Source organism: Ruditapes philippinarum, unplaced genomic scaffold (assembly GCF_026571515.1).
Source record: "Ruditapes philippinarum isolate M1 unplaced genomic scaffold, ASM2657151v2 ctg3841_1_1_1_1, whole genome shotgun sequence".
NCBI classification, from domain to species: domain Eukaryota; kingdom Metazoa; phylum Mollusca; class Bivalvia; order Venerida; family Veneridae; genus Ruditapes; species Ruditapes philippinarum.
The window spans coordinates 13554-26470 of NW_026865493.1; positions in this window are offsets into that span (position 1 = coordinate 13554).

Sequence of the window (12917 nt, forward strand, 5' to 3'; positions counted from 1 at the left end):
TAGAGTAACATAACGACAGCATGTCTTAGCTTTAACTATAATTCATCCGATTTTTAATACTGCGGGAGCATTTCCTTAGAATACACATTTACCAAACTTAAAGTTTTCTTTACACTTCTAAATAACAAAAAAATCCACTACTCGTCGGCAATAGTTCTCTTTCGATAAATTTCTTCTGAAATTGTAGAAGTCTTTACGTCAGATCTTAAATGGTTTCATATTGCACATTTTATATTGAAATAACATTTATTGTGCACTATATTGTATTTCTTGACACTTTAATGTATGGACTGATACATATTTAATGGGCTTTGTGGAGTGAAATGCATTTATTCTTGCGAAGTAGATGGCTATACAGTTTCCTGACGAAGTAGTTGATCGGATATAAAACTTTAAAATATAAATCTCGTGCAGCGTTAAAACGTGTTGTTTGTTATACATATTATGTACAGATATAGATTTAACAGAACAGGCTTACACTGTTTTGTGTATAATTGCTGTTTTCGGAAATATCAGTTAATGATAATATATTTAAAAAATGAATATCTGCTTTTGGTATAAGATATTGATATGTATTTAAGAGAGATATGAAGATGTGAAGATATGCAGTATTTATAAACTGAAACAGTGACGGCAGAAATGTAATGAAATCAGTTTCAAAATAACATCAAAATAGGAAACCCTGTATTCTGTCAAATCGGCATTTAGTTTTGAAATGGAGTGGGGACTTCGTCTTGTGAACGTTGCCTTTGCCTTGTTAATCTTTATTCTCGGGATTTTGTTGTTTTTTGTTTTTGTTTTTGTTTTCTTCCATAAGAAATACATTTAAAAGTATGGGCAATGCCACCCAGCACCAAATTCATTGATCAGCTTATTAAGACTTTATATATTTATACGAACTAACAATGGGTGGATATGATATACTAACTGGATACGGTATCAATTAAAAAGATTTAGACAGAAAACATAGCCAAATAAAACTGACTATACATGTATAAGCTAGGCGCATTTTTAAATGACGTATAGCTATCATCGAAAAGTACAAAGATAATCATTAACCAAACTAACGTTTACTAACTGATTTGCATCTGTATCCCTCATCTAAGAGTATATTGCATACCATTTTCAGAACCAAATGGCAGTTGTATGTTCAATAGTTAACAAATGGTAATCATCAACATTTGTAATTATTAACAAAGTATTTGTAACTCACATTTGTCACAACTCCTGATAATAAGCTGACAAAAATGGCCTTTAATGGAGAAATGTTATTCCGGATACTTGTAAATGGTATAAATGAAATATTTAGGATTCAGTCATTGTCTTGATTTTTGAAACTATTAATAACGAAACATGAACGTTTGCCTTTAAATTAAAAATATCCAAAAACAACATAATAAATATTTAAAATTCAAAACAAAACATTTAGATACAGTTTTAAACGTGGATTTTTTTCATAAATCAAGATAATTTAAAACGATATGTTTTTGTATGTTTGTTCGACACGTAATTTGTTCAATCATAGTAAGCAGCTTTCATGTGACATTATTGATCCAACACGTTTAAATAGTACTGTATTGCAATGAAAATAAAAGCAAATCGGATTTCTTGATATTTTAAATAGATTTGCAAGCCAATTATGATTAGTGTAGGTGTATTATGATAAAAGATAAGTGCCTGGTATGACAATAAGCAAAATTCAACACCTCATAAACTTGATCCTTACAAAACTCTGATTTTTTGTAGTAATGCACATAAATATCTAACTAAATGCGTTTACCACTCCATTTAGAATACTGCGATACTTAATTAGTGTATTAAAACATTCATAAACATGTTCAGGGACAAGATAAAGCTAAAGCAAAATTTGCAATTTAAATATAAGTAAATTAATTAAATACACATACTAGAAATATTGAGGTTCATAACTAATAAACAACATTTTCAGCTTTACATTCCAGGCAAAATGTGACGGCCGGACGGATGGAATGACACACATTCTAACATGTGGGTTTAGTTACCTATCCCGTTGTTGTTTTGTTTTTTTTGACAATTCACCACTTTGTTAGTTCCTCATATTTTTCAACACGTGTGTGCTTCTCATTTTTCTGAAATAGCACAAATCAATAAAAGAAATCTGGCATGTTAGTTCTACTTATGTAAATATATAGTGACATGTGAAAAGCTTCCTAGTAAAAAATACTTATGTAGACATTGCGTGGTCCAATTGCTGTACAAATTTCTGTGATCTGATCTTCGTTTGAATGATTCACCGGTGATTAAAATTGACATATCATCGATATATACTGACACAGAAAAAGAGAACCGAGGTTCATAATTAGAAAATATATGCACCCTTACCAACATGTATTTGATATAAATTATATATTTTATATTTAAGAGGACCTAGGTTCAAAATTACAAAATACATGTTTCCTGAACACCTATGAATCTAATATTTTAGTAAATTCACTCATTAATGTTTTACAAAAACCAATGCATGTCAGGAAGTATACCTTTGCTATAATATAGATATATTTTCCGTAAAGAAAATAAGAAAAGAAAGCAGTTTTAAGACATATGTATTACAATGTATTTATATATATTCATCAGAACTTTTAACAATTGACGTATATAAACTTAATTTTAATTTATAAATTTAGACGCTGTTTCGCTTTAAAAAATAACTGATATACCAGATATCTTAATTAATGGAATAAACATTTTTGAAGCATTGCTTGATTTGCATACTTTATGGAAAATTATCAGTGTTATCATTTCGATATATTTGAAATTTAAATCGTCTGTTTACAAAAATACCAGACTGTTGTAAACCCATATCACAAAATAACTACTCCCTTTTTTCTTATTTCCTTTCCCAGCTTTATTATCTTTAAGACATTGAAAAATAAATCCATTGCTGCATTCAATGTGAAAACAAGGAAGGGAAGAAAAATATGAAAACTTACAAAGATATAAAGAAGACAATTAATTAAAATACCGACAAGAGATAAGGCGGCAGGGGAAGGATCATCGGACGGGGTAGGTAAAAAATTGGAGAAATGGATGATACTTATCAAAGACGACAAACACGAAGGGACACAAAAAGTGTCACCACAATTCAGCCATGCAAGACAGTTTATTGATAACTTATTACAAAATTTGATTAAACCAACAAATAACATCTCATGTATATACTTTTTTGAATATTAAAAGCATGAACGTAAAGATCTGTATTTTTACATAAATAAGAACATTTTTGTAAATAAGAATTTAAGTGACTGAATTGTAATTTCTTTTCAAGAATATCTAATTTTGTACGTTGAAATTGTCGAATTTTGTTTTGATTTAAATTATTATCAATATCGAAACGACAAGAAAATAAAATGAACGGATGTTTGGTCTATTTCACATTAATCATTGAAACGATTTAGTAAGATTTACCGTCTGCAAAAGAAAAACAATCGCTCAATTAAGTTACTGGTAATTATGTTCACATTTGTCAATTTCTTAGAACATTTGATGATAACCAAATTTGGCAAAAGATAAAGACTTGTTTGGCTTTAAAAATAAAATAAAATAGCAGGAACAAATCAAAAAAGAATAGAATTGTAAGATTTTAAAACAAATGCATAATTGATTTGTTTCCAGAAGTCTTTGAGAGTGAAGAAAGTACGTTAGCAGTGAAAAAAATGGGAAAAACTCGCTTTAAAAAATCCAAACGCTGATAATTTGTATCCACAGAAACTCCTTTTCGCTCCACAAAACCGGTTTATATGAGAGTGTTTACTATTTAATAGTAACGCATGTCATTAATATAACTTATTTAAAATTAATAATCGGAAGTATTCTTGTAATTCTATTTTTTTTTTCTATATAATTGCGTGATTTGTCTTATTGTATAGGTAAGTATTATGTTGAATCACCCTTAGGATATGTTGCCTGCTTTTTAAATTTGTCTTTTGACGTCTTTTCTGTGATACGCAGGCTTCATAACCTCTGATCCCCTTTCAAAATTCCATTTTATTTAGTTCCGCCCATTGTTTTCTCGTTTAGGGCACACGCTTTTTATTACTTGGGGACCATACGCCGCTTTTCATGGAATGGCACGGAAGTGTCACATTGAAGGTTCCATGATAACCGCCGTATGAACACATCTGCGGATGTTTCTAAATTCAAATTTTACTATTTCACGTTTAAATGTTGAAATCTGCTTAAGCCGGTGCTAGGGGGCGTGGACGGTAACTTGCACTTTCCAGTACCGTCCATGAACAGGCTCAATCAAACCGAGCCTGCAACATTTTCAATTTTGCCGTGTTGGGCTTTCTTTAGGGATTCTGTATTTATCTATTTTAGACATTTCCTGTCGTTTCGATTCATCAAAAAAATAATATTGAAAGCAAAAATGATCGTAAAACAAGATGCAATCGCCTTTTGGTAAAATATGACAATGCATGTATATCAAATGGAAAACATCGGTTTACATCAATATTAAAACTGTATCCTTATTTCGATCACTGTGTTATATAACTGGGTTATGCTCAGAATCATTCTTTTGATATAAGTTGTGGATGCAAACGTGCATATCAAAATAAATACAATAAACGTTTTTAAACATTGACAACCTACATGTTAACAAGTCGGCCAAGTATGCTTCAAGCCTATGTGATGATTAATTTTGCATGTATCATTTTTACACGGCCAAACAACCAGTTTAAAGTGTTTTCTTTATCGGCAATCAATTTAAGTCAGCTCCTAATTAACGCTACGCTAAATGATCTGACAGTCACTGAGTGGAAGTTACCTTCATGTGCCCTTTCAATTAGCCAAACAGTGGCCTCTCCCGCATTCTTATCATTTTGAAAAACCAGTTATGTGTACGTGATTTTAAAATTTCAATACATAATAAAATTAATAATTTATATTTTTCTTGCAATAGTAATATGTTTGGACGAATATATTCGAGAAATGTTTTATGACTCATTATCTAATTGATGTAAAGAGACAAATTCATCTTTTTCGTACCGCAAATTACTCGTAATTTCAAAGTAAAATATTCGTAATTTTAAAATTTTAGATTTTGAAAAACGTTTCATCTGTTTAGAAAACATATTTCCAATATGATGAAACTATTGAATGGCACAAAAACGTTTAGCATTGGCGGTATTATGTTGTTTCAGTTTATACAACTACTACTTCGCACTGCATGACAGCACGCAGAGTACATTTTATGAGCAATTATTATGCACTTTTATGGGTAACCAAATAGGTCCCAATCGAATTGATTTCTCTGCTTAATGCGCTGGAACAATAAAGCATCTACAAAATGTAGTCTTAATGCATTGCATGTACATGTATATATAGTGTACATTTGTTTCTGTAAGATTAAATTTCATATCTTCGAGATTGTTTGAAAACAGAATTCTCAAGAACGCAATTATATTGCGTATTTCAATTATGATGAATCTTCTAAATTTAACGTATATTGTAACATTTAAACGTTCGTTTTTCCTTTTTTGCCTGGTATTATATTAATAATTGTTGTCAGTGAAAATGTTTTCTACGAAAGATTTGTTTGTTGTTGTTTTTTTTTGTTTTTTTTACGTCACATCGACACAGTATAGGTCTTATCGCGACGTTCCAGCTTTTACTGGTGGAGGAATACCTCAGGTGCCCTTCCGTGCATATTTCAGGCACGAACAGGCACCTGAGTAGAGCCACCGACATACCTTAAGCTAGCTGGATAGCTTCCTCGCATGAAAGAATCCAAAGTCCCTGTCGCCATTCGAACCCACAGCGGTGAGGGGCAAGTGATTTGAAGTCAACGACCTTAACCACTTGGCCACGGACGCCCCTTCTGAGAAAGAAATTAACGTAAAGAATCACTGTTTGGTTGACACAATGAAATAGATAAAAAAAGATGCATAAAAACGTTCAGAACGACAAAATTGAAAATGATGCAGGCTCGATTTGATTAAACCTGTCTATAGACTTTATGTAAGTGCAAGCAACCTCTACCCTCTCTCCCTCCTAAGAACAAGCTTATGCAGAATTCAACATTTTGAAATAATAAAGGTGAAGTTTTGAACTTAAAAACATCCGAAGAAATTTTCATATGTCATGGAACCTTCAATGTGACTCGTTCGTGCCATTCCATTTTATGATAAGCGGCGTATGGTCCCCAAGTAAGAAATCCGGGTGTCCTTAATGAGAAGACATTAGGCTGAACTAAATACAATTGAATATAAAAAGCCACGTTGTAATTGTTTATAGATCTCATTTCTTAAAATAACAATCTTGAATTGTTCTAAGCTTAGTTGTTATATCATCTTTAGTAGTTAAGCGAGTTGAAAAGACCCTACATTACACCAGAATCATCAGTTTGAAAGGTTTAAAGAGAACGCTGTCTACATAGTACTTAATTTTGCAGCAAAATCAAACGAAGAATTATTTTATACTTTAATGGGAGTCTTTAACTATTGTTTTTGTGTCCTTTTATTAAATAAGATAGATCAATTTTGAGAATTGCCAAAAAAAACCCAAACATTTTTGTAGCATGGGTTTGTATACTTTATTCCAATATTATATATAATCACTGCTTTGAATAGCATGACTACACGCATAACCAGTTTGAAGGTTATAGAGCCTCCATTGCCAAATTGGTCTCTAAAGAAATGATTCTGTTTTTAAAACGTTTGTGTAATTTTTACATTGTGTAGAATAAATTGACGGAGTGTACGTAAACTTTGACCAATATTCAATATACGTAATATCAATAATGTTTGACTGCCCATTGAAAAGAGATATTATGCACGAGTAAAACATTTATTTTATGACCTTATGCCGATGCGTGAGAACTGTTGCACTTTTACACTATCTCTTACTAACAGACTCAATCAAACCGATCCTTCAATTTTGATGTTATAGTGTTGTAACACTGCTTAAGTGAAATCATTTCTTTTTCCATATTTCTATTACCAATTACACATATTAACAATGTTGAAAAGTGTAAAATAGCTTTGGTGTATTTAGATTGGAAACAAAAGAAGCAAAAAAGACCAAAAAGTGAAGTCAAAATATAGAACTCATGATATACATTTAAGAAGACCAGATTTTACCTCTCGAAAATGTTTCTGGGTGAATTCGTCGTAGAAATGTTTACACTGTTTCCTCAGTACTGATTGGTTTCACGAACAAATTCCTACATAATTGAATTAAAAACTTTTTAGCAATAATTAAGTAAATGTGTAATAGTTTAAGTGTTTTTGTTAAACAAATATGCCAAGAAACATTATCTGCACCAGTCTATTTATTAAAACAAAAGGGTGGTTTATACGATGATATATCAGATTTCTAATGAATGCAAAAAAAAAACAACATATTTTCAAATTAATTGAAATCGTTAAAAGATTATATACTTTTTAGTCAAAATTCATTCCGCCAAACATTAGAAAAAGTGATTCTTGTAGAAATTGTCAAGTTTGCATTTTTATGTTTCTCGAAAAATTCATACGAGAAATCACTTTTTTATTCCCTTATGCCATTATGTCACTGTTTCTCGTGTAAAACGATAATTGATGCTTAAGAACTGAATCGTAAATGCCTTTTGAGATCATTTTTGTCTAGAAATGATGATTTAATGAATTTAATTTTCTTTGTTCGAAAGAATAACTTATTATATTTTAATCTTCTAGTAGTCAGCATAATAATTATCACAATGTTGTTTCTGGTAATCATGGCGATTAACATATTTATATAAAACTGATGTTGTATTCAATTTGATGCGTATCATTAAAGTGAGTAAAAATTTTCAATGATTGAATCGTATATCGAATTGTATAAAAGTATTATATTTTTACACTAAAGTACCAAATTTTGTTGAAATGAAATTAATTTTAATATCAAAATTACCAAAACAAATACTGCGATCTATTTTGCATTTATCATTGAAATGATTTAGTATGATTTACCGTCTGGAAATCATTGGAAAAGAAAAAAAATACTCTATAAAGATGCTGAAAGAGACTGGGATATTATGTTTACATTTATCAATTTTCCTTAGAACATTTGATGATAAATGAAATTTGGGAAAACGCTTGAGACTTGTTTGGCGTTCAAAATAAAATAAAACACAGACGTGCTATGTTTTGAAACGTATATACCATTGATTTTAGAGGTCTTTGAAAGTTGAGAATTTATGATAGCAGTGAAATTGAAGAAAAAGCCTCGTTTTGAAAGATTCAACGCTGATAAAAATGTATTCATAGAAAATTATATTTGCTGGATGTAACCGACATTTGAAAGAATTTTATACATTTTTATCGCAACGCATGCCTCCAACATAATTTTCATTTAGAATTTATAATTGGAAATATTATTGTTATTCTGAATTTAGCTCTTACTATATTCATACGTAATTTCCCTTAGAGTAAAGGTAAGTATTTGAAACTGCTTCATTATTAAAATTCTTAAAGTAATTTAAAATATCGGCACTCAGTTTCGCTGGTTAAAATACATTAAATTGCTTATATGTCAATTCGATGCATAAAAAACACATTTCTTTAATCATCAATGATCAAAACTTTAATTGCAATCGCCGTAAGGTATACGTAAATAGTGACAACACATGTATATTAAATGCAAAACATTGGTATACCTTATCAAAACTTTATCTTTAAATTGTCTATTTCGCGTTCTTAGAGCAGGATGAGATTCCTTTTCGTGTGAACGTGAATTTAACATTTTCAATATATAACAGATGAACACAATTGAAACTAATGGCTTTATTTTTGTTTCAATAGTTATTAATTCGAAAAAAATATATTCATGAAAACATAAAATATACGAGAAATGTTTTATGATTCACCAGTATATAATTGATATTAAGGGATAGATATATCTTTCTTAAGACGTAAATTACTTTTAATTTCAAAGATTTGCATTTTGAATAGAACACATTTTCCAATATGAAGAATGTATTGAATTCCGAATAAATAAAATTCTAGCATGGGCAGAAGATTTGTTTGTTCCAATAATTACAAAGACTACTTCGCACAGCATGACTGCACGAACACCCTATTTTATGAGCAATTAGTATGCACTTTTATTGATAGCCAAATAGATCCCAGTTGAATTGATTCCTCTGCTTAATGCGCTTGAACAATAAAACATCCTACAAAATATAATCTAAATGCATTGCATGTTCATGCAAACATTGTGAATATTTCTTCATGTACGATTGCATTTCATTTCTTCGAGTAAGTTTGCTTAAATGTATTCTAAAGAATGCCATAATATTGCGTATTTAAATAAATATGATGAGTCTTCTAAATTTGTCATATTTTTGATTGAGATCAATTTTGAGAATTGCACAAAAATTGTAGTATAGGTAGGAATATTTTGTTCCAGTAAATATAATCAATGCTTTGTATAGCATGACTACACGCAATACCGGTTTCAAAGTTATAGATCCTTCATTGCTAACTGGGTCTGTAAAAACTGATTTCGTTTCAAAACCGTTTGTACAATTTCACATTCTGTATAATTAATTATATAATTTTTCTTAAGCTTTTTTTGTATTAAAATGCGTGCTTGAATCAATGATCCCGAAAAACCAGAAATATATACCAACCCTGAAGTAAAGTACGGGGACACTTTTTACAGTTGCCTTATTTGCTAAGCTCTAAAAACTAAAAGCTTGTTTCTATTTGATATCTCTCTTGGCATCTCATCTCCTACTCAAAGTTTATTTTAAGACAATCATTTTACAAACACAATGATTATTTTATTTTGAAGAAGTTCTTTCAAAACTCTTCAACACGGATAACGCCTTTATTTACATAGTATTGTATTTCTCTAAGCTTCAAACACAAAAAAAATGTTTTATAGTTAATGGTTCTCTCATAATTTAATAGTATGGTATCAATTTGGATAAGTTGGCAAAAATATCAAAATATGTGATGATATTAAAAGGGTCAGCTAGAAATAATATTGTATCCATATGCATTCCATTGATGCTCTTTAAAGCTGCATTTCTCCAAATAAGCCGAAATATATCATAAAAATCAAACTTGAGAACAATGTACATAGATTTTAAGAAAAGTAAAACGATTCAATATTCACGTAATAATGTAATTAGAGTAATAATATTCTAATGAATCAACAAACCATTTTCAAAATGACAATAAAACCGTAATAAAAGGTTTTCTGTTTATCAACATTTAATCCAACAAATATTTAAAAAAGCAAAAATTCTAAGTCGAATAAAAAGTGTCTAGTTTGCATATTTTTGCTTCTACAAACATTCGTTAGATTTTCTACAGATAAATTACGTTTTTATTCCCCTGTGCCATTATGTCAGTGTTTCCAGTGTAAAATGATAATTGATGCTTACGAAATGCCTTATAAAACTGATATTGTATTGAATTCGAATTTAGCATAACAATTATACGTATTGCAAGTTTGATGTATAGTTTTTTCACTGCACTCAATTTTTTACTGAGATATATCTAATTTCCTGTGCAATGCTTTTATTCTGTACCTTTGTAATGGAGTTTAGCCATTTTTTTCTTATTAACAAAGTAGATGATAAAATCATTATTGAATTATTACATAGCTGTGTAGTGCCTCGTACATCAAAGCAATAGCGGAAATGGCTTATATTTTCAAAGGTTTTGCTGTCTTTTAATGCCAAATGTATTAGGGACAATATTCAAACACAAACTTTTCAAGTGCACAATTCAAAACTGCAGCCTCAGCGGTAATAGTTTGTTCTCTATTGGACGCAATAAAACGGGTCAGCTGGGTCAAATCAAGCAAGCTTTATGTCAAAGGCCCGTAAAATTTCTGAGTTTGATTATTAAAAAGAAATCATTCGCATATGACTGGCTTCTAATGCCAAATGATTTCTGAATCAGTGGTTGCAGAAGAATTATCATTCAATTCAATGCTCTAAATAAATTGTTACAGAAAAAACGTTGCCTTGCTTGAGGATCGCACATGCTACCGATAGATTACAAATGGATGCTCCACCTACTGAACTAATCAACGAGTTTAATATATGTGAAACAGCACTTTGATTGATAAATTTGTTTGTTTCGTTTATCGAAATTGCTGATTGTTTCTTATGAGCATTTATATATATAATGATTATCTCAATTATTTTGCCTTAAAATTTTAATTGTACATTTAATACAAATCACATTTTTTTCGTTTCTGTCCGATATTATTGGTATTTTCCTTCACTCATATATGTATACACTAAATTCAAAGACTGATTTCAACATACCAATTTTAATTATTAAAAGGTCTGTTTGAAAACATATTTGAAAAAGAAAGGGCACATCCGTAAATACGAAGTGGCCTAAGGGAAATTGCATCAATATGAAATTTGAATAAACAGAAAGAATGGAAAAAAACTGTCTTAAAAAGCATTCCGTTCAACTAGTCAAACATATCCTTAATTAATCTTAAAATAATTGACATCTTTAATTGAGATGTCGCCAATATTGACATAAGATAGGCCCTATCAAACTTCAAATAGATAACAGTTCAATGTTTAATGATTTTCTTGTGAGTGAATTATCTTGTAGGACTCTTGAGATATAAAATCAATTGCTTCAATCAAGCAAACGGAGGAAAGAAAGGAATGAAATAAAAAAAAATTACAGTATAAAACACTATTCTAGAAACAGCTATTTTGTATAATGATCATACATTTTTAAACTGTTGTGTTACTAAAATTGTTCTCTAGTCACAGCAATCAAAAACATACCGTGTTTTAAAATCTAAATTAATGAAATTTCATCATAAAAAAAGAATAAAAATAAATTATATTAGATTGAAACTATAAAATAAAATGCATTGTCATATATTGCAGATATTATTAGTTATGTAATTATCAAAGTCAACTCCTAGTATCAATTCCTTTTCAATCAATTTAAATATTTAACTGTAATCAAAGTTTAGAATGGGATAATGAAACCAGAAACAAGCTTGAAACTACTTTATTGATATTTTAACATCATTTTCGTCAGCGATAATTGAGCTTAATGACTTATAAAAAACAGTTTCAGCTTTTTAGTTTCAATTACAGTATGACGGCCGGACGGATCGAAAGACAGACATTTTAACCTGTGGGTTTAGTTGGCTATCCCGTTCTTCCTTTTACGATTCATCATGTTTTTAAGGTCTTTGTCCAATACATAATGGTGTGGTGGTATAATTTTCAACACGTGTGTGCTTCCCATTTTACTGAAATAGCAAAAATCAATAGTACAAATCTGGCATGTTAGTTTTGCTTATGTAAATATTGAGTGACATGTGAAAAGCTTCCTGGTAGAAATACACTTATGTAGACTTTGCGTGGTCCGTTTGCTATTTAAAAGCTCTCTGATCTAATCTTCGTTTGAATGATTCTATGATGATTAAAATTGACATATCCATGCCAAATACTGATACAATGAAAGACGACCAAGTTTTAGGATAAAAATATTCAAGAACAGCAATTAGCTTTTACATAGTACTTGTTATTCAATTTAGTTTGCTTCCACCAGACGTTTGAATCCTTGTCGCAACAGAGAAACATTTCAGAATTTCAGACATGGCATTACTTTGTGAATTTATGCATAAGGTTCTATCTTTCCACAAAAATATACAACTTAATTATTAAACAACGAGCACATACCAAGAAAAAGAAGAAAATATTATTAGTACTCGGAAATTCGACTGTAATATCGACAAATTGTCAAGGCTGATTTTGTTCATTATCTGTGTTGTGCATCATCAACATTTAACTTGTATTATGAATTGTTTGACAATGTACCGTATAAGGCTGTAAAGTCGAAGCATGTGTGCTATGAAAGAATATAGTATATTACAGACGAAGCAGTTTTAAAGCACGTTCTTAAAGTGACAAA